The 22,199-nt window shown below is 52.3% G+C and overlaps 1 protein-coding gene across 6 annotated transcripts in view; it reads left to right on the top strand.

Annotated features, from left to right (window-relative positions):
* DLGAP4 (DLG associated protein 4) overlaps nt 1-22,199 on the top strand; it is a 62,861-nt gene that overhangs the window by 27,133 nt on the left and 13,529 nt on the right. The window lies entirely within an intron of this gene.

The raw sequence follows: 22,199 nt of genomic DNA, 5'->3' as shown, positions 1-22,199 counted from the left end.
GAGGTTCACAGCGTGCCAAGAGCCAGGCCTTGAGTGGGGAATCCTGGATGCTGGGAGGCAGAGCGCTGCTCACCAGCAGCCTGTTGCCTTGGCCACGGTGCTGCTGGTGTTGGCCTTTGTGCTTGGCACAGGTTCAGTGTCAGCTGTCGCCCTGCAATCTCCTCTCCGCTGCACTACCAGCGGTGTGGTGCCACACATTAACTTTTATCACTGCTCTTTTGAGGGCCCTGCTGGAGATGAGTGCTGCAGAGTAGCTGGGTGCTGAGGGGAGGCTGCCAGAGCAGCCCTCCAAGCCCTGCTCCCTCCCAGGAGTTGTTCTTGCACGAGTCAAACACTGAACCAGGCTGACTGGGGGAATCAGGGCTTTGGGGAAGGCAGACAAAGGCCTGGATGGAGCTGTGGCTGCTGTCACCGTGCCCGTGTGCCTGCTGCTCGCTGTCAGCCGTCCCCGGCCAGAAGGGATCCCTGCTTTGGGTGTTCATCTGTGTGAAGCTTTAATTCCTGTTTGTAGCGTGTCAGAACTGATGAAATTAAAAGATAGAAGGTTAAAAGATAGAAGGGAGAACACCTTGAGTGCCATTCTCAGGGCAGCAGGGCAGGGACCAAAGACCAGCCTCTGCTCCCAGGCAACCAGCAACAGGATGGCAGGATATTGTCCTTAAGCTGTTTAGGTTGGACATTAGGAGGAATTTATTCATGGAAAGGGTGATCAGGCATTGAAAGGGCTGCCCAGCGAGATGGTGGAGTTCCCTTCCCTGGAGGTGTCCAAGGAAGGACTGAACGTGGCATTCAGTGCTCTGGGCTGATGATAAGGCAGGGATGGGTCACGGGTTGGACTCAGTGGTCTCAGAAGTGTTTACCAGCCGAAGTGATTCAGTGATTCTGTGACAGCAGGAGCGGGCTGGGCCCCGGGAGCCTCGGGCTGGAGCTGAGAGATGCCCAGTGCTTGCAGGACGCGTTCAGAGTGGATTTCCCACGGGTGCACAAAACGGGACGGGGAGTGTGCCGCTCCGGGGGTCGCAGCAGGAGCCGGCGGGGTGGCCCCGGACGGGTCCCGGTTTTGGGGGCGGCTCCGGCCCGGCCCCGCTCGGGCCCGGGCGCTCCCTGCCCGGCGCCGGGCGCGCTTTGCGGCCGCCGCGCTTTGCAGCAAGGCCGTAGGGCGAGGTGAGCGCCGGCCGGGCCGGGCCGAGCCGGGCCGCTCCTGTGCGGGGCCCCCGGCGAGCCCCCCCCGGGGCACTGCGAGAGCCGGGCCGGAGCGGGGCCGCCGCCCCGGGGAGCGGCCGGGGCCGGGCTGTGCTGGGAGAGCTCCGAGTCGCGCTGCGAGAGCGCTCTGGGCTCTGTCAGTGCGCAGGGACACAGCCCCAGGCTGTCCAGGAAAGGGAACGGAGCACCAGGAGCAGCGGGGGAGGGCTCAGCCTGGAGAGAAGGAGGCTCGGGGGGCACCTTGTGGCTCTGCACTGCTCCCTGAAGGGGAGGGGGCAGCCGGGCTCGGGCTTTGCTCCCAGGGAACAGGAGGAGAGGGCACACATCTGCCCCAGGGGAAGTTTGAGTTGGACATCAGGAGGAATTTCTTCCCATTAAGGGTGGTCATGCACTGGAATGGGCTGCCCAGGGCAGTGGTGGGGTCATCTGGAGATGTTTAAAGAAAGATTGGACATGGCACTCAGCCGTGGTTTAGTGGACAAGGTGGTGTTCGGTCACAGGTTGAACTCGGTCTCAGAGGTCTTTTCCAACCTAATTGATTCATTGATAGCAGTGTGCTGTCCACAGGGAATGGAAGCACTGCCTGTCCTTTTCCCTATCCAGGCTGTGCTCAGTCCCAGAGGTAGCAATGCCCAGCCGGCACCATCCTGCAGTGCCCAGCACCCATGGGTTGGGTCCCCTGAGCTCTCTGTGGCACAGCAAAGCAGAGTCCAAGCTAAGGAGACTGCTCTGAATGGAACAGAACCAGGCCAGCCATCGCTGCTGGTGGCAGCAGTAACTTTGAAGCACTGTCTGCTTTCTCCTGGCAGTGCTATTTGTGTGCTTACCTTTGATTTATATTCTTTTTTCAACATCTCTGAATATCTTGGGTGTTGAGGGAGGCAGCTCTAAAAATAACTTTAGAGGCTGGTTATTTCCAAAGCTGTTATTTCTGCCTCTGCCTGGTTCTTTCCCTTCTGTAGCTAATGGCTTTTCCTGCTGCTGCAAGGCCTGGTTCACACAGAAAATCATGTTTTCTGCTCTGTGCTAGTTCTCGCTCTGTTAGCAAACATGCTCTGGGTGTGGGTGATGGTGTGTGTGCAGGCAGCAGGTGCATGTGATTGCAGTTCTGGGTGAACGAGCTGGTGGAGCAGGAACACTGAGTCCAGAATGTACTAAAAAATGAACACAAGCCTTTTGAAGGGTCAATCTCTACCACTTGGAAGTTGGAGCCACTTGGGTGCAGCTCTGCAGAAGCCATGTGCCAGAAGGTGTCTGCTCTTTGAACCAGCTGTGCTCAGAGGTGACAGTGGCTCGAGGAAGTCCCGTTGTCCTGTTCCTCAGGTGTGTGCCAGAGGATGGCTCATTTTTAATGGTGAACCCCAGCCACTGTTAGGGCCTTACCTCACGTTCTGCTGCTGTGTGTGAAATAACCTCCCCTGACAGATGCAGGGGCTGGTACAAGGGTTGTGTACAAAGACTCTCACTTGCATGGATTATGACTGAAAAATGCTTCTGCTGTGGTTGAGGGATACCTGTTAAAGCTAATTAATCCTAATTCTTATGGTGTGATGCTTTCCAGCATCTTTTTTTTTTTTTTTCCTAAGGTGACTCAGTTTTAGGCAGCTGTGCCTCTTATCAGAGAGCAGCTGCCAAGCAGAGTGCTGCCCTGCCTCCACATGCCATGAGTGTGCCAGTACTAGGGACCTGTGTGCTCTGCCTGCCGTGCCAGCAGTGAATGCCTCACTTTCCCGTGGAATTGCAGGAGAGGAGCACAACAGGGCCGCTCCCAGGAGCTGTGGGAAGCAGCATTCCCCGTGGAGGTTTAACCTCCAGTGTGTGCAGAGTTGCTGTGCTCCAGTGGCTCTGTTGGGTGCTGCTCTCCTCGCTCCAGGTGCCCTGACTTTGTGCTGTGCCTCACACCTTCAGGCTTCCTTTCTTGGGAAGTTTATGCTCAGCTTGTTCCTGGCCTGCTGCAGCTTTTAGGCTTGATTGAGAAAAGAAAAATACAGTGAGTTTGCGGCATGTCACTGGTGTTTAATGGGCTGAATGTATGGCCAAAGTGGAGGTGCCTGAGGCGGAGAGCCTGACTCTGGAACACTCCAAGCAGCTGCTCTCCCTGGGGAATTCCTAGAGCTGTGTGTTGCTTCTGGCCACTCTGGAGCAATAGAGAGTTGCCTCGTCTCTGGGACTGCAGCAAGTGCTTCCTGATCAGCGTGCACCACAGGATGGGGAGTGCAGATCAGCTGGAGGCAGATTTGGCACTGGCACTAGCTGAGATTGCTCCTGTGTGTCTCTCATTTAGAGGTTGAGAACAAAACAACTTAGATATTTAGAGGGTCCAGATCTTGTTGATGTCATCCATTCCAGGCCCTGAGTGTGCTTCATCCCTGAAGGTGGAGCCTTAGCTGGTGTGAGTCACTGTGGATTGGCGGCCTGGGGTTGGTTTCTTTTGTGTGTGCCCCCGCACACGTGTGTGTGCTAATTGTGGCAGGCTGAAAAGCACCTCAGCTTGGGGGCTCTGCTTGAGCTGAAGGGCTGAGCAGCCTCCTAAGCCTGTGAGCAGGCTCCAGTGGAGAGGAGAAAAGTGATCTCAGATCCAGGCTGTGCTCAGCATTCTGTGAAGCTGGGAATGCAGCTAGTGATATCATGGGTTTTCCAGTCTGCAAGGGATTATATGTGTATATAGATATAGTTCGGGGTCCACCTAGCAAGCTAAAAGCAAGGGTTTTATTGTTACAACGTTGTCTTTTTTATAACGGCTTCTCTTATTTCTGCTAATTACTATGGTTCCAGCCACAAAAGAGCTTTCTTGTTCTAATTGGCCTCCTCCTGTTTCAATTGAGTTGTGTTGCTGTGTCACCATGGAGACAGTTGTGATGTCACGAGATGTGGCATCACTGAAAAGTGGCTGGGAGGCAGTTGCTCACGTTCCCCCTCACCCCATCCACCCCGGTAATCAATAGCTGGAGTAGAAAGCAGAACAGCTCAATAGACTTCAGGGAAGATACAGAGATTTGAAATGAGCCTGAATTACAGCTGTGATTTGAAGGCTGTTGCCGGAGTGGTGGTGGCATAAAAGATCTCATATACCCTCCTTCTCAAAACTGTCTCCATCTCCTCATGTGTTGCTGAGCTCACTTAAATAAATGCCAGGAAGCCCCAGATGTCCAGCAGTTGCTGTGCTTGGGCCCTGTTGGCAAATGCTTGTGGTGCTAAAAACCCAGGCACCCACTGGGTCACATCCTGGGCACAGCACCGGGCTTGGTGCTGCTGGGCTGGGGGACAGGTACACTGAGCTTTGTCAGCCCTGACATCAGTCAGAAAAGCTGATGTTTCACCAGGGTGTGACTTGGAAGAGCTTTTTTGGGGTCTCCTGCCTTTGCAGCACTTCTGAGAGAGCTGTTTCCTCTGTGGAGAGCAGCCAGTGGGTGATGAGACCAGGAGAGCCAACACAGTCTGTGTGAGCTCAGCAGAGGTGGGGATGTAGCAGAGAATTGGGCTTAGTTCGTGGCTTAGTTCTACTTTTTGCCAAAACGATGGGGACTTCCTATTTCCTGAAGTACCATGATTTGTCACCGAAACACTGTGAGGATGTGTTCTGCTCTGTACTGTTTTTGCTGTGCATTTGTCTTCAGCTTTATTGTTTTTAAATTTTTTTTGTAAGGAGTCTAGTTGGGAGCATGGCAGAGTGTACTCGATCCTCTGCCTTGAGCTGTAATAGCCTACTCAAATATTAATTAACTTCCTCCTGATTAATGGGAGGCAGGGTGGTGGCAGTGCCTGGCCTGGCAAGCAGGGAGCTGATGCTTTGCAGTTATTTCTTGGTTGGATAGGGGGCTTTGTCATACCTGTCACAGAAGCTTGTGACCTGTGACTGTTCTGCCAGCAATGCTTGATTTTATGGCATGGACATGCAGGTTTGCCCTGTTTGTGGGGTGTCTCTGGGTGAGATTGGGGTGCTCTCCTGGTGCTGCATGCTGGTCCCACTGCTGAGCAGGGACCTCCTGCATGGCACCTGCACATTTTGGCTGGGGCTGCTCCAAGTTACCATCTCTCAGGGCTGACACTTCCTTGGCAAGTACATCAACTCCCTTGAGCTTTGCTCGCTTTAAGCAACCTTGTATTCAGGCAAAAAGGACAGAACTTTATGTAACGTGGAAGCTGAAACAAGTTGACTTTTTCAGTGTGAGAGAAATTTTTGGCTGTTTTCCTGAAAAGATCAAAACTGTTTTCCAGCAGTTCTGCTGATGGACTCATCTTTTTTTTTTTTTTTTTTTTTCTTCTGGATTGCTAGGTCTTCAGGATGAAAGGCTACAACAGCTTATAGCATGAAGACAAATGTTTTTTTCACCTTGTCTGTTCCTTGAAACATTTGATACGAGTCCTGTTTAGGAGAAAAATGTGACTGAAAGGCCAGTTGCTTTTGAATCATGTTAATTTACAGTGCTGCTGTTTTTAAAGTAGCTGCTGTCTGGCTAAAGATGCCAAGATCTGCTTTTTAACCAGCATTGCTTAAAAAAGCAGAGGGTGGGACGTGTTTTCATTCTCTCCTGACACTGGTCACATCTGTCCTGGTGGCTGCAAGGCCATTCCAAGGCTACTTGGCTCTGACTTCCAGCACTCCAGCTACTGTAGAGAAAATAACTGCATGGAGGTCTGAGATTGATGCTGTTCATGGCTGCAGTGGGCAGACAGAGGCTGCTCAGGAAAGGAGTTAAAAGCTCACCTACAAACTCTGCGTGGTGTGGAGGTTTAGCTGTGTTGTAGCACATTTTCCATTTTCAGTGTGTGTAGAGAACTACATCTATGGGAAGGGTGAGATGAAGTTTCCCTTAATACAGCAAAACAAGTAATTCCCAAGTATTTGGAGATTTCCATTAAAGGCTATGAATAGGTTGCTTCCTGGAAGGAAACTAGTCCTTCTGTCCTTACTCGTGGGCTTGTCTAAACAGTTAACCTCATCAAATTCCTTTATTACATGAGCAAGTCACTGTGAAATGGTTTATTCTCTCAGAATAAGACTCTGTGGAGTTCCTTATCCCCCAGATTTGGGCCTTAGAGGATTAAGTGATAGCTGCTTCCCCTTGCAGGGCTGCACAGACCCCCTGGGCTACAGTGCAAGTGTTTTAACCGTGCAAATGCATTGGGTGATGTCCTTTCCCCTGTGCCAAACCCCTTCCCTGGGAACCTACAGGTTCCTTGAAGCCCTCAGGTGAGCTCAGTTGGCCTCTGAAAAAGGAAAAGAAGGAAAAGCTGAGGTGCCAACCAAGGCAGGCTGAGTGCTTGAGGATGGGAACAGAAACATAAAACCTAATATTCTGCAAATTAATGTGGTGTCCTGCTGAGTTCTCTGGAATTCAGACCTGTCATTTAAAAAAAGTTTTAAAAGCTGTCTTTACAGAAGATGGTCACCTACAGGGTGGTAAGCAGTGTCCAGACTTAAAAGGGAAGAATGAGTGGACACTGACAATTTTGCAGAGTAACTGCAAAAATATACGAGATTCAGGGAAAAGGCATTCCTGCCTGAAAGATAAAGTAGTGAAAATTGCTAGAAGTCTCTCTGGGCATCTTCCCAGTGCTGGTTTCGGGCATTCTTGCAGCAGGAGCTGGTTCAGGGTTGTGACACTGAGTGCTTGTTCAGACTGCAAGTCAACAGATTGCTTGTTTCCAGGTCCTGGCTTGCAGCAGGCATCAAATTGTTGTGTGTGATCTCTGATAAAGGCTGTGAAACCAGAGCTGCCTCATCCTGTTGCAGCCATGGCCTGGTGTACTCCTATGCAGGTGACAGCTCCTGCAAGCATCACCCAGAGATGGAGGTTAACGAATGTGGATTTGTGCTCAAAGCAAACAGAAGAAGAGGCTGCAGAGCTGGCAGATGCTCTTAAGCAAATGAATAGAAAAGTGAAGTTACTCAGTGTGTGGAAGCCTCAGGTTCCCATGTGGGCCAGCTGCCACACAGAGCAGCACTTTTCCCTTGGTGTGTCTTTACCTCTTGGTAACTGGTCAGTGAGTGGCAAAAGGCAAGAGAGTCCTTCCTGCTGCTTTGGAGAGAAATGCATTTGCTCTTTGTATTGTCTGTGCTTTTCTAAGCCCTCAGTAGGAGAAGGATACCTCAGTGAGCCAAGGTGCCTGAGCTCTTTACACTCAGTGAACTCTGTGTGCTGATGTGGGGCAAGCACAGATTGGGCAAGGGTGGCACTTGGCTGCTTTCAGTCTTAAAGATCTCCTTGTCCAGCCAGGGACAAACCTCAGGGCTGTGAATCACTTGTGTGTCAGTAGTATTTGCATATTTTAGGCAGCCTTGCTGCACTGTGTGTTGTGCAATGCTGTGAGAAACTTTGAAGCTCGGAGGGAAGCACAGCTGGCAGTGCTGTCAGACACCTCTGTGCTCCTGCTGCTGAAAGCTGAGCTGGCAGTTTAACTCTGCTCAGGCTGGCTGATGCTTAATCCTATTGGCAGGATTGCCAGGAACTTGGGAATGGCTGGCAAACTGGAAAGCCTGCACACCTGGCCACAGAGGCAGGGCAGCCTGGGCCAGTGGGAAGTGTCCCTGCCTGTGGCAGGGGGTGGAACTGGATGGTCTTTAAGGTCCCTTCCAACCCAAATCTTTCTGGGATTGCAAGTAACCTCCAGAAGCCATAACCTGTGCTTAAGCCCATGCCCAGGTTTTCCAAGTCCTTTGAGCTTTTCCTGGAGAGGGAATGCATTCAGGAGGAGGCTGGCCTGTGCTGGTTTGGGAATGCCTGTGTGTGCTGTGCTGCACTGTGGGCACCCCTAAGCTCACCTCTTCCACGTGTTCTCTCTTGCACTTGGCTTCAGGTTACCAACAGACTTCTTTATTTGAAGGGGCAGTGGCTGCTGTTCAACTGGCCTCTTGTACTGAGGTTTTCTGAGCCATCCATCTGTACCACAGCTGATTCCTGCCAGACCTGGCCCTGCTCTTGGAGCATGGTGCTGATGGCTGCCTAGATTTGGAGCTGGCCATGTGTAACACGTCGAGGTCCAGTGCACAGGCTCAGAAGGCTGCCAGTGGAGTTCTCTTGCTGGGAAGCACTGACTGCAGTTCTGAGCTCTTGGTTGCTGTTTTCCTCCATCTCTAAGTGGTAAAGGTCAGAGTTGGGGTTTTCAAGCAGCTACAGTCAGAAATGTAGGAAGGAAATAGTCCAGCAGGGAGTTGCTGAAAGGGGAACTCTGCATGTTCTGCAATGGAACCTGTGCATATGGGAACTCTGGTCTCTCCACAGTTTCTGCATATTCCACAAACTAAGAATTGAAGGTAGAACTCATTTTTCCTCTTGCAGGTGAGATGTATGAATAAATTCCTTAGCTGGCTTTATGATGAACTCTAACTGATAAGACAAGCAAGTGAATTTCCTTAGTAAGAAGTTTCTGATTGGGAGGTCTGATTTTTCTAGTATTGATAAAGCAGAGTGCTTAATACACCTGAACTGCTACCTGGTATCCTGTTAGGCACCAGGGCATGAAAATCTGGGCCCATGTTCTCAAACATATGGGAAATGATTCCTCAAGTGATGTGATTCCAGCTCTGCACCTGCTCCTCAGACTGCAGCTGCTTCGTGGTGTGTGCTGGAGTTGTGGTTGTGTTTCTGGTCTTGAGGGGCAGCAGGTGCTTGTTGCTCACCTTGGTGGGCTGCACAGGGATCCCCACAGTGCTCACTGGCAGGAAGGGGGACAGGGATGGGAAAGTGGGGGACAGATAGGTCATCTTAATGTAGGGAAACCTACACTTAGTAGTGGTTTGGGGATTTTTGACATGTGGTCTCTTTCCAGAGTTTCAGGTTGTGCCTTCTGGTTTGCTCAGTTTGTCGTCTTGTTCCCTGGTACCTTCAGGGAGCCAACAGGTCAACAATCCTCTCTGTCCAGGGGCTGCACACTCCGAATGCCGGTGGGACATGGCAGGACAAAGTCTGACTTAAACCTGCCACAGCCAGCCTGAGGGCTTTCCAACTGCAGAAGCAATTATTTTTCCATGGCATTGCTCTTTGCACTTTATTGCTCTTACGCCTAACAGTAACCAAGGGCTGTTCTGATCCTTACAGAGAATATACATTGTATATGGGAAATCAAAGTGTCAAATAACTTGAGTGTTTTGAAACTCCTGACATCTGGTGTGCAAGAACCAAAGCCTAAAGCACAGTGGTTCATTCTGGCAGGGGCTGCTGAATTAAACATGGTGCAGTTCTCTCCTTAGTTTCCTGAGAGCATTATTCCTCTGATAACTGACTGGATAAGGAACTGCAGGATCATTTGCTCAAGGGAGCCCATCTCTAGCTTTAGGAAGTGCTATGTGTATTGAGGAGGTGGAGTACTTCTCAGCTGCCTGGATAGGCAAAGGACAGGCATCCTGGGATGGAACTGATGGAAGAAAAGGCAGCCGGGTAAGGCGAGGCTTCCAGGGATCATGTGAATTCATACCCTGTTAAAATCTCCTCTAAATCACGTTCATACTATAAGATCACTGCAGAAGTAAGCAAAGAGAAAGCTCAGACTGAAGTCCTTAAGACGAATTCCAGGGTGCTTTTAGTTCAGAAGGGGGTACTGGGCTTCCCAGTCCATTCTTGACCACTCACTGAAATGCTGTGTGCACATCTGTGCCTGCAGAACTGGGGTGCACTGGTGCTCCTGTGGAAAATTCACCAGCTTAGCCAAAACTCCCAATATAGTTGTATCAAGATGTTTCCTTCAGCACTGCCATAGCATTGAACTCTGTCCCTGAATTCTGAACAGGGAGCACTTCTGAAACACTCAAACAGAATAGTCCTGGGGGGTGATGTCATGCCAGACGCCTGTCCTGCCAGACAGCAGCCTGGGAGGGTGTGCTGGATTTGGGATGTCATCCTGGCTCTCAGGACAGCTGGTACTTAATCTAACACAATACTAATATTTGTATTGCAAATTGGAACATGCATGGGTTCCGGACCTAGAGAAACCGAAAGTTACCTGGATGTTCTGTCCTTCATGAGTGGAATGTTAACAGAGCTCAGACCTGAGCCCCCCAGCTCCCTGCATTGGGGTGGGGGCTGTGGGTGCCCATCTGGCACCTGGGCATGGGCAGTGGCTGCTCAGCACCAAGGGGATCAGGTGAAGGTGGGAGGCAAAGGGCCCTGGCTCTGCTGTTCCCAGCCCTGAGCTCTGCTGCTGTCCCTCGGCTCTGTGGCGGTGACACTCGTGTGCCAGTGCAGAGAGCAAGCACACTTCAGTGTTCTGTACTGTGCCACCCTAGTCCTGGGCTACTCTTTCATTTTCCCTTTGAGCTCAGCAGCTGTGACTGCGGTCCCCTGTCGGTGGATCCCATCACACGAGCTCTGGCTGTGTTACCCTGTGCAGAACACCTGTGTTCAGCGTTGCTCCGTGTTCTTTCACTGGGCTCCGTGGTGCTGGAGCACTGCCAGTGCTGGCTGCCTGGTGTGAGCTGCCAGGGCAGGCACATCCCCCTGCAGTCAGGAGGCTGTGCTAGCTCTGTCCCAGGGCTGGCCTGTGTGTCTGTAAGGTGACTCACTGCTGTTACACCCTCTTGCCATGGATAAGGCATTCCTGCTACAGGCAGAAGGAGGCCCAGCTTCCACCAGGCTCTAGAGCAGCTGAGTCAGATGTCTTGTCAATTAATGTAATTAGCAATTAGCTGAGGAAATACCTCCTGTATCTGTCTTCGTGGTTGTGTCTGTTAGTGGTCAGAGTAGGAGGGGACAGTGCTGTGGTACCCAAGGGAGGTGGCGCCTCACAGATTCTCCCAGGTGTGTTGCAGCACAAGCTGCTGACATTGCAGTCCATGGAAATTTCCTGGTGGAGATGGATGGTGCAAACTGCTGCGAGTGCAATAACCCTGCAAGTGCTCTGCTGCTCCCTCCAAGCCTACTCGTATCCATGTTCCCACAATTAGATAACTGGCCACACATCTGTTTACAAAGCAGTATCCAAAATAACGTGTTGCTGTTTTGTTTCCTCAGCTGGGCTGTGTGTCATGGTTACAGCTGAAGAATAGAACTGAATCTCTTGCTAAAAGGGGGTTGTTGTTCTTCTTTTTTTCTATGGCTGCTTTAATGCAAAGTTGTCTTCCCCATCTCAAGCCTTGGGCTTGTAGGTATGAAGCTTGTCTGCTGTCATCTCATAGGCATCCTGTGTCTGCTGCATGTCTGGGACAGGAATAGAAATACCCCTGAGAACAGGATTTGTTGTTGGTGTGATGGTGGTGCTGGAGGCACCAGCCACAGCATGTGGGGAATGGGCACTGTGGGAAGGGCTGGCCAAGCTGCCCTGCCTCCCTGAAAGGGCACAAGAGGCTAATCCCAGAGCAGCTGGTACCTGCAGTGTGTTTGGGATGCTCCTGGAGCAGGTGGAGCCCCACCCTGCAGCAGCGTGGGGGCCCTGTGGGGCAGTGGCTGCAGGGCAGCAGCGCTTTGGGCCCCATGTGTTTCTGGGGTGCACCAGCCCCCCTTGGACTGGGGGCCAGCCACAGGCTGGAGCAGGCAGGAGCTGCCAGCTCTTCACCAGCTCTGTGCCATTGGAAACACGAGAAGTCAGACGTGAAAATTAAAGGCACTTACTCGTTGTTGTCCCACCTCTTTGCTTGCTGCAGTTTACCATTTATTTATCTTCAAAAGTGTTTGTGGTTGCTTTTGGCCTTGGAAAGGATGTTGGGGGATAAAGGACATTTTTTGTCTTGCTATCATACAGTGACAGAGCTGAGAGCAGTGGTTTTTTTAGGTGCATTGAGGAGGACAATTATTCCTGCAGTATGAGCTCCAGGTCCCCAGTAACCTGGGCTGCAGTGGGAGTTAAAGCACTCCCTATTTCCAGCACTGGGCAGGACTTCTCCCCGCTGGATCGGTCTCTTGCTGACAGCAAGTTCACAGTGTTCATCTTGCCTGGCTGCCAGAGCCCTACAGAGGAGATGTCTGGTGGAGTCATCCTGTTCCACTGACCTTCATCTTCAGTCAGTATCCACTGTGTCTGTCTTGAGGCTTCTGACACGGCCCAGATCCAAGAAACCTGACTGGGCAGCGCTTCCTCTGAAACAGGGCCTCTGCTACGTAAACACCCCCAGTGTTCTCTTGAAAGTGCTTTCCAGGAAAATGTAGCAGCAGGGGTTGGGTGGGCTTGTTCCCACTGTGGTGTCACCGACATCAGAAGTGACCCCAAGTGCACAGTACCTGTACAGGTGACACTGGGACCACTGTGTGTGCTGAGGGTCAGTGCCTGGGTGTGCTCTGTGTTTCACCCTGGAGTGACAAGGGCAGAGCAGTGTCCTTCTGTCCTTCCCAGCCGTGTCCCCCTTGGTGGCACCGTGTTCTGGTGTATTTTGCCACAGGCTGATGGAGGATTCCTTCTGGCAAACAAACCCCTTGAGCAGATAGTTGGAGACCTGCTCCTTGATCCCACCCTTGTATCCCACAAGCTCACTGCTGCTCTGGGGCTGTGTCCGTGCTCACTGTTGGGTTATTTTTGGCTGGTGGTTCTTGTTTCACGAGGCCACTTCAGGTGAAAGCACTTGCTGGACTAATGCCAAGTAGCTGACACAGTCACTCTGTCCTGGGAGGCCACAGTAGCTGTTCTCAGCAATGCCTTTGAGCTGAACACAGCAGAGGCCGTGCTGGTGACTGCCCTGGAAAGCCCTGCATCCAAAGATTGGCATTTCGCTATTCCTAGGAATTTCATCCTCCAGCTGGTCTGGGGGTTGGACAACTGGCATGACAAGGAGTGGCTGCTTGAATGCAGTAATGCATTCCAAGTCTAAAATTGTTCCCAGGCCAAGTGTGGGGAGATGGCCAAGTGGAGGAATAACTCCAGCCCTGGGCAGTCTTCGCAGTTTGGCTGGGATTTTCAGAGAAGTGTAGAGGTGGGATTTTTTCCAGAGAACTGAAGGCAGCATCATTTCCTTGGTGTGTCAACTCTTGGTAGTCAGGTTTTAGAAATCTTGAGCTGGTTCTCCAAAACCATTTTGGCCTTGGTTGGGTGAGGAGGTGTCTGCAGGGAGCAGTTTGATTTGTTCCCTCCATCTGCCCTTGCAGGAGGAACTCGCCCTGTGTGCCTTGGAGCTGGAGCTGCGGCCAGAGCACTGGGACCTGGGCTGGGAGCAAGGGGAAGGGATGGGTACGGACATGGCTAGAACATCACCAGCCTGCTGAGCCTCTGGGTGTGTTCAAAGGCTGGCGCACAGCTCCTGGGCAGGGTTGTAACTCTGAAGACCTGTAGCAAAAGCCCCATAAATTCCTGTCAGGAACATCACTTGGACTGATGTTTTCTGTTAGATCGAGTCCAGCAGATCCTGCGTTTTTGCTGTGGCCCCACTGCACTTGCTGGTTAGGTCACTTTAGAACTGACAAAGGTGCTTGTTTGGAGCAGGGGCTTTGCATTCCTGAGCCCCGGTGCTCCTTGTGGTGCCTGCTGTGGGTGCAGGTGCCTGAGGGCCCTGCAGAACGTGCTGGCAGGGAGAACTGAAGAGGAGCAGGAAAGCAGAGCATTGTGGATAGGTGCCTTTCATGGCTGCTCATGATGTGTTTAGAGCTCCTTGGACTATGGAATTGCTGGGCTGGTGTGTTTTCCAGGAGGCTCTGGAGGCTCTTCAGGCTCTGGGAGACAAGTGAACACCGTTTTGTGGAAAGGTCCCATTGCTGTGCTTGAGCAAGGAGTGGCTTCTTCCAAAGACACCTCTGGTAAACTGTCTCTTATGGGAATACCTTCAAAACAGTCTGGCTGGATCATTCTCATCACCTTTCTTAAGCCACTCTAAATCACTTGTTACCTGCTCCCTACCCCACCTTCACCCTCTACCATCCAGTGCCGAGCCACAGATGAGGAAAAGCCAAAATGCATGTGCTTCACCTGCTGGTTGGTACTTGGTGTTTGCAGGTGAAGTCCTGGGAGGAAGCATTTTGGAATATCCTGCAGAACACCCTAAGATTTCAGGATTTGGTGTGGATGGTGTTTATTTTGTAGCTGGAGTTATACAACTGCTAAGGTGGAAGGAGTGGAGGGAGAGGAGATCACTCATTTGGAAACAGGAATAAAGATAAGCTAGGTGGGAACTGAAGCCAAGAAGGCTTTTGGCACATAGCTTCCAAGGCAGGAAAATGGTCTGTTCCACAGTGAGCAGGTTCCTGGAAGCAGCAGGGGATGCTCCAGTGATGTTTAATGCTTTTGCTGGAGGCTGGGGTTCGCTGATAACCCTCCTTGGAAGGCCAGGGAGTCATTGTCACATTCTGAATTCCAGACAGCAGGACAGAAGGGAGTAGGTCCCAGTGCCATGGGAACAGCATGACTAAGCCAGTGCCTTCAGCTCTGTGGCCTAAAACTGAATCAGTTCACTAGATGTGGTGAATAGAGCTGTGCTCTGGCCTCTCTTGTGTCCCTTTCCTAGTTTATAGTCTCAGATCCTTGGAATATCTTCATGGCAGGTTCTGCAGGCTGGAGGGGCCGGCTGTGTGGGCAGACAGGTCCTGCACCCCTGAAGCCAGACCTGCTACCCACACTTGTGGCTAAGTGGTGGTCTGGACTCTGAACTTGAAAGCTTATGGGGACTCTTCAGGCCTGTGAACCAGGAACGTGGTGTTTTGGAGCCTGCAGGAAAAGCAGACCGAGCTGTGAAGATGCAGACTTGGTGGTGGCTGGAAGCTATGTAGGTCACAGATACTGGAGCCTCAGATGTGCTTGGAGAAAGCTCTGGGCGCACGCCTGGGATCTGCTGTGCTCTTTGATTTCAGAGCTGGGGCTGCACAGTGGCTCTTTTGTCAGATGCCTGCTCGATTCCTGAAATGAAGGATTCCAAAAGTGCTGGGTTTGCTCCGGATACCCCCTCCCTTGGGGTATCCATTGTTCTGGGAGTGCTTGTGATATTTGAAATTCTCAGGGAATCAGAGCTGGGGACTCTTGGCCTCTGGGAGATCAATGTGAGCAGTGGTACTGGGGACACATGGCACTGCTCCTCTGTGTGCCTCTGTCACCAGGGAGGAAAGCTCTGTGCTCTGCAGGGTCTGTGGTTAGTTCAGGTGGGAGCCCTCGGCAATGCAAGCAATGAGCACGGCTTTCCAAAGCTTCCTGGCACCCTACCCAAAGGGAATAAAAGGTTGGAATATTTGCTTAATTGCCTGCTCTGAGTCTGAGGACTCCCTTCCTCTCCAGAACAGACCAGACTGTGCTGCAACAGCTGAACCACTGTCAAATTTAATGCTAATGGAGAGGGAGCAGCCTGCTACAGCCTTTTCTGTGTCTGTTCATGTGATTTTTTTTTTTAATCTTATGGATAATGCCATGTTAAACAGTGAAATAGAATATGGAGGATCTTTCTCTAACATGCAAAGCTTGTCCTGTGCCTCAGCCAACACAAGTTTCCCAGCAATTCTGACTTTGATTCTTCAGTATTAGCATAGTGTTTCCACATCTTGGTTTGTACATACTTAAGGGAGGAAATAGCTTCAATTGAATCTGGCTATTAAAACCTCTTGATGATTGTAGCTTTGAAGATGTAAATCTCGATGCTGGCTGTCTGACAGCCACTGTCCAAGTGGAAAGTGTTGGCTAAAGGCTGGAATTTTTCGCTGGGAGATGAGTCCAGCCTGATGCCTTCCCATCTCCCTGTTCAGTGCTGTCTCCTCAGCTGCTGACACATGTGCTTTCCCTGGCCCTATGGCTACAGGGTGGGGTTTGTTTTCAGCTTACAAAGAATCCCTCGTCATCTGGGTGTGGGGAGGGTTTTTCATAATGTCCTGGGAAAACCACCTCTGCTGCTCCTGGTGGCATCACCGAGTGCTCACCCTTGCCTAAAACAGCGGAATGACTTCCTGTGAGCAAGGGAGAGTAGCAGATATCCTGCATCAGGTAAAATTCAGGATACAGTATCTGAGAATTGTGATAAAAATCCTGATGTTAAACAAAGTGATGGAGGAATTAATTCTTACCTTGAGGGGGGTTTTGTTGGCAGCAATGGTGGCAATTTCTCAAAATTTTAGGTAGGCTACAGAATTGTTGGCTGCTTCTGTTCTTGGGGATGGAGCAATTCCCTGGGAGCCCCATTTGTGCTGGGGAACTCGGTGATTGCTGCTATCAGCACAGGCCTGTTACTGTTATCACACTCTGTGCTGACAAGCTGCTGGCTGCCATCAGTGTTTTCAGCACCCTCTTGGCCAGCTCTTCTGTGAACAGTGTTTAGTGGCACACTTAAAATGATGGTAACCCCTCCACCCAGCTTCCAGGACTGTCCACCAGTGGGAATGTGCCAATAATGCCTCAGCAACTGGGCAGTGTTTGCAAAACCTTCCGTGGACCACACTGTGGGCTTGGTTCCTCAAAGCTTTAGGTGTGATTCTGCTGTAGGGGAGCAACTCCTGTTCCTGGAGCCTTCAAGAAGTCCTGGACAAAGTGGTTCCTGGTGGGCTGGGGGGAGGTCCCTGGGCTGAGAGGGAGGCACGTGGGGAGTCCCACAGGGTCACAGTGCTGTGTGTGCCGTGCTGGACTGACACGCTCGCCTTTCTGAGAGGGCAAGACTTGGGTTATTGCACTTATTTTTGTGCTCAAGGTGCAGCTTGCTGCCTGTACAGGGAGAACTTGAGATGTGTCTCCTGTGACACGTGAGCAAATGCTTGGGAATGACTGGATTTGGGGCTTCAAGCAATCAGCATAACCTAAAATAGCCCATTTGAGCTGCTGAGCTCTGACACAGACAAGAAGAGATTCAGTTTGCCATGGTTTCCAGCCATTTCTGGCCATATGGATTTTGACTGGCTGTGACTTTGAGGAGGTGTGTTGAGATTCCCTGGACTTCTACAGTGGCAGGGAAGCGAGTTAAAAGCATCCACATATGCCATCCTCCAAGTGATGTGGCAGTGCATGAAGTGATGGTGAAGGGAGAGGATATTTCATGCAGTGCATCATTGGCTGGTGGAACTTACTTCTGCAGGAGATTCTAGAAACTGCTAGCTTGGAGAAAAACTAAATCGGCCTCCCTAATTATGCTAAACACCTTGATGATTAATGCTAATACCCTCGGTGCACTTAGAAGTGGCTACAGCAGTGGGTGCATGGAGGGTTTGCCATCCTTCCTTACGTGTGTCCTCCAAAGGCATCCCCTACTCCCCGCAGTTTGCTGCTTTGCAGAGCAGCAGGATGACATCCCATGTGGAGGAGGGATAGGGGAGCAGCCTGTGACCTGGTGGCACTGGCTAATTCCTGTCTGGTTTACATCTGTGCCCTAATTCCATGTCTGTGCTGGATAACCCTAAGCAAACCTTGCAGAAAGGGCAGCATTCAACAGGGAGAGGGGTGCAGGGACTGGTCACTGCTGTGGGGTGGGAATTCTGTGGCACCTGGTTCAGCCCGGTTCCCTTCCCTTCTCTGCCTGCTACCCATGGTCTGGGATGTCCCATGCCTCTCTCCTAGAGACACTCAGGGCTGCAGAGCCCAAACCAGCCCAGACACAAAGCTGCAGAGTGCAGTTGGCAGAACAGACCCTGCAGTCCTAGGGCGGCGGAATCGGCATTTTGGGGCTGCCTCAGTGAGTGTTTAAAAGCAAGGAGGGATGGGGCCTGCCTGCAGTAAGTGCTATTCCTGAGCAATACTCTCTGGAATGCAAATCTGTAGATATCTGCAGTTGTGTTTTCCCTCTCCTGTTCTGCTAGCAGGCCCCTCTTGTCTCTGACCTGCTGGCTGATGGTGTTAGAGCTGCCCTGGGCACTGTGTGGTTGTGCTGCTGCACTGACCACCTGTGTGTGTGGTCAAGTCCAGTGGACATTTCCTTGTGCTGCTGCTGAGCTTTTTTTGCCACATCTGGGTGAGATGCTGCAGGCACAGGTCTCTGCATCAGGAGGGTGAAGTGGATGATGCTTCAGTGCATCAGCAGAAAGGATTGCTGCTCTTGTTGTGGTAGCACCTTTCAGCACAGCTTGTCTCCCTGTCTGAGGAGCTTTTGGCTGATACGTGCTCACTAAGCTGTGGTCCATACAGTTCTGAAGTAATCCTGGTATCCCCTGGAGCCCTGGGAGTGGAGTGGTGGCATGCTGAGCTGCTGGGCAGGCTCTGTGAGGTGCTGTGTGCTCCAGTCTGTCCAGTCTTGCATTCTCTTACCTGCCCCTGGCTGCAGGAAAGTCCATGTGACCTGTTCCAGTGCCAGGAGCTGATGGAAGTGCCTGCTCTCTCTAGCAGTCCTCTGTGGCACAGTTCAGAGCTGAGCCCCTTCCTGATGGCCCGCTGAAGAGGACAGGCTGCTCTGTGCAGATGTGTGGGCAGGGTATCTGCAGCGCTTCCTTGCCTTCTGCAGAGGCAGGACAAGTGGCAGTGTGGGTTCTCTGTGTTCCCTATTCCCCTGTTCCTGGTTCCTGTGTGTACAGAAAGGTTTCAGCCCCTATCCTGGCATCCCCACTCTGCTGCAGCTGGGGAGCTGCTCCCTCCCCCTGTGCCTGCCATGGCTCAGGCCGGGGTCAGAGCCCTCTGGAGCTGTGAGTGGGGAGGTCCTGAAGTGAGGATGAGGTGTCTGTAGCAAACAGGCTGCTGGGTGATGCAGCAAGCCCTGGGCCTCATGGCTTGGTGGCTCCTTAGCACTGTGGGATGCATTTCTGCATCCTCTGCACACAGGCCAGCAAGGAGAAATGGTGTGTCCTTAAAGCCCAGCTGGGCTCCTGTTGCCCAGAGCCTTGCACTCCTATGAAACCTGCCATGGGATTGGAATTCCACTGGCCCTTCTGCCATGACCTCTGCTCACCACCCTGTGCTGCAGGGTGCCCGTGTCCAGGGGCCTGGCTGAGAAAGGGCTGTGCGTGGCCACGGGGATGGAGCTCCAGGCCTGCCTGGGTGGGCTCTCAGCTGCTCCGGCAGCCCTGGCTCTGCTGGAGGAGCCAGGCAGGATCTGGCAACAGGAGGAATCGCTGGTCACTCTGTTGTACCCACCTGGCAGGACAGTCCAGGTGCTGCTGGGCACTCTGGTGCTGCATTCCTGGTGCAGGGTCCTGGGCTGGGTGGACACCAGGAGTGTGGCTGCTGATCAGAGTTCCCAGGGCTCTGGGAGCTTGGGCTCCCACTAACTCTGCTGCTTCACCTCTTTGGTGTGAAAAGCACCAGCCCTCACAAGTGAGGGTTTTCGGGGGGATAAGCACACCCTGAGGAGCACTGAACTGATGGACCATCCCTTCAGTCCAGCACTCTGTAGAAAAAGTGTGTGCCAGCACTAAATGGGCAGTGAGCTGGCAAGGGACCCCGTCCCTGGGGATCAGGCACCCCCACCCATCAGAGATGCAGTTCTGCTCCTCCTGGCACCGTGCTCATGGCTTTTCTCTTCCTACTCGATGACTTCTTGAGGCAGAATGGTTGGGTTTGGGGACCTTGGTGGTTGTTAGTGAATTAACCCCTGGGGCAGGGAGAGGCAGCGAATGCTCCTTTTGGCTGCTGCCCTGTGCTGGCTGGGTTGGAGATCTGTCTGAGCCCCCAGGACAGAAGGACACTGGCTGGATGTGTGGCTGGAGCAGGGTGGAGCTGCTCACCATGGCTTCAACTCGCTTTAAAACCCCTGTCAATCGCTTTTGGGAGGGTGGGGAGAAATCCCAGTGTCTCCTCTAGCCCACTCAGCAGCCCCAGTGTCAGCTGCTGCTGCAGCTGGGTTTGGGAGTGCCTGTGGCTGGCGTCCCCTGCAGCATCTGCTGTGTCCCTGCTGACTCTGCAGCAGGCTGTGCTGAAAGAGGGATGGCCAGATCTGCCAGGAGCCAGCAGTGTGAGGTACCCTGTTTTTAACCCCAGCACTCTTGGAAGGTGTCTTCTGTTGCTTCATGGCTCTTTTAAATTTGTGACCTTCCACAAGAAGCTTTTTTTTTTTTTACAAAGCAACCTGCCTTGCCTTCCCAGTATAACATTTCTCAGTGTATCAGTGCTTGTTATCATTTCTGTGCTCAGGAATTCGAAACTGGAGCATCTCCATGACGCTTAAACTTCTGGTACATTGAAAAATCCAAAGTCCCTCATGTAAAGAGTTCACAGCCGTCAGCCTTTCCTGCTCTGGTTAAATGTTCCCTCCCAAAGTACTGGGTCTCTGGTTAGAACTGGCTGCTGGGGCTCATGCAGCCCTGAATGCCCCTGTGCCTGCCCCAGGCGTCCCTGGTCACTCTGAGGGCAGCTCTGAGGTGACCAGGGCGGCAGCTCTCCCTAAGGGCATCTCAGTCATAGTTGACCAGAGAATACAAATGGTTGTGCAGAGCATTTTGTGGTGCATTTCTGGATGAGAGCTCTACTGTTAGTCTACCCACACAGAGCTGATGTTCAGAGAGAGCCCTTTGCTTCTGTGTTTGCTTCTGACTGCAACGTTTGAGAGATGCTGCCTTGAGTTTGAGGTCCTTTTTCTGCAGATCTGTCCAGTCCTTTCATATCAGTGATATGCAGGAACTTGCTGTACTTGGCAGTGGTCAGACAAGTGCAGGGCAGCCCCTTTTTTCCTAACACCAGGTACCAGATGGGGTGATAAAATACTGTCCTGCCAGCAGAGCCTTTGGGGTGTACAGGAGTGCTGTGAGCAGGGTGTGCTGGACCTGAACAGGAGCAGGGGGTAACAAATCTCTGACAGCTGTGCGCTCGCTTGGAGCAGCAGCTGGAAGTGTCTCCCAGCTGGGCAGCAAAGACCTGTTGGCACAGGTCTGTTCAGTGCTGTGCCAGCCTCTCTGGCTGCTCAGGGAGGGCTTTGAGGAAGGCGTTTGCTTAAAGCTAAGAAGTCATTTCTTTGTGTAACAAAATGCCAGAGAGGTGAAAGGCAGTCTGCACAGCCGGTCCAGGCTATGCCAAGGGGGAGCTGCAGCGTGGGTCAGGCACGTGTGGGGCTGGGGGGAGGCTGCTCCTAGAGGAGCCTGTGTGGGAGCTGTGGTGCTCAGGAAGGGCATCTCCCCTCTCTGTGCTTACCTCACAAGTGAGTTGATGCTGTTCAGGGGGAAATGGCCGCTTCCCGTGGGTCAGGAAAAGTGGCTGGGGTGTAATTCTGAGTGAGGGCTGCTCACCTTCTGTAGCTGCTGGTGGGAACAGCTGCAGTGGTCAGAGGGACACTTCTGCCTTGCAGTGTCAGGGTGTGACCCCAGCCCGCTGTCCCTCTCCTCGGTCCTTGCTGCAGGCCCACCCGCCCTGTGCTGTGCTCCCTAACACTGCTGGGGTGCTCCTGCCTCTGCCTGGAGTCCCGGGGCTGGGCTGAGGGTGTCCCGTGGCACAGAGCCCAAGGCCTGGCTCTCTGTCCTGGGAACAAGAGCGTTATGTGGTGGGACAAGTGACAAGCCTGCAGTGGTCCCCTTGTCCCAGCTGCCCCTCCAGCCATGCCCAAGCACTGCTGCTCTGCCTGAGCCATGCTGGGGCTGAAAGCTGAGGATGGGTAGGGCAATAAGAAGGGGAATGTTGAATTTCTCCTCTGACCTCCTCGAGAAGTACTCAAGGTGCTTTGTGTGTCCAGTCTGGGTTTATGCAGGACTGTCACAAGAGGTGAGAGGGCTCTTCCCTGGTGCTGCTGCCTGGGAGGAGCTGCTGGGGAATTCTCTGTCCTCTGACTCACAAGCACAGCCTGGCTTGTATATGGGCTCTGTGACAAGCAGAAACAGCTGGTGAAGTGTTCATGGTGTTCTTGGGATCATCTGAGAGTTAAAGGGCTCTGCTGGGCTGGGCACTCTGCAGGGCTCTGTGGGCACCACCAGAGAGGTGGCACATGGTTTGGGCTGTGCTGTGGGGAGCTGCTTGTGCCAGGATGCTGCTGCTCCTGGGGTCACCCTGCAGCTTGGAGTGAGGACTGGCAGGAGAGCCCATGGCCCTTCCCTGGCTCCCACAGCCCACTCGTGGTTACCATCAGGTGTCTGTTACCTCTGTGTAGTACCAAGGTGAGATTTTTAGTTTTTCAATGATCAGTGCTCCTGAGATTTACAAAGGCAAGGCACTGAGGCAGGAGGTATTTATAGCATTTCCATAAACTGCCTCTCTGAACAAATGCAGTCACTTGACTTTGCTTTCCAGGAGTTTTGCTTAACCACTATAAAACATCTTTTAAATCTCTTCCA

The sequence above is a fragment of the Aphelocoma coerulescens genome, chromosome 20 (genome assembly GCF_041296385.1).
Source record: "Aphelocoma coerulescens isolate FSJ_1873_10779 chromosome 20, UR_Acoe_1.0, whole genome shotgun sequence".
Classification (NCBI taxonomy): domain Eukaryota; kingdom Metazoa; phylum Chordata; class Aves; order Passeriformes; family Corvidae; genus Aphelocoma; species Aphelocoma coerulescens.
The sequence above is the reverse complement of the archived record's forward strand: the minus strand, read 5'-3'. Positions and strand labels throughout refer to the sequence as shown.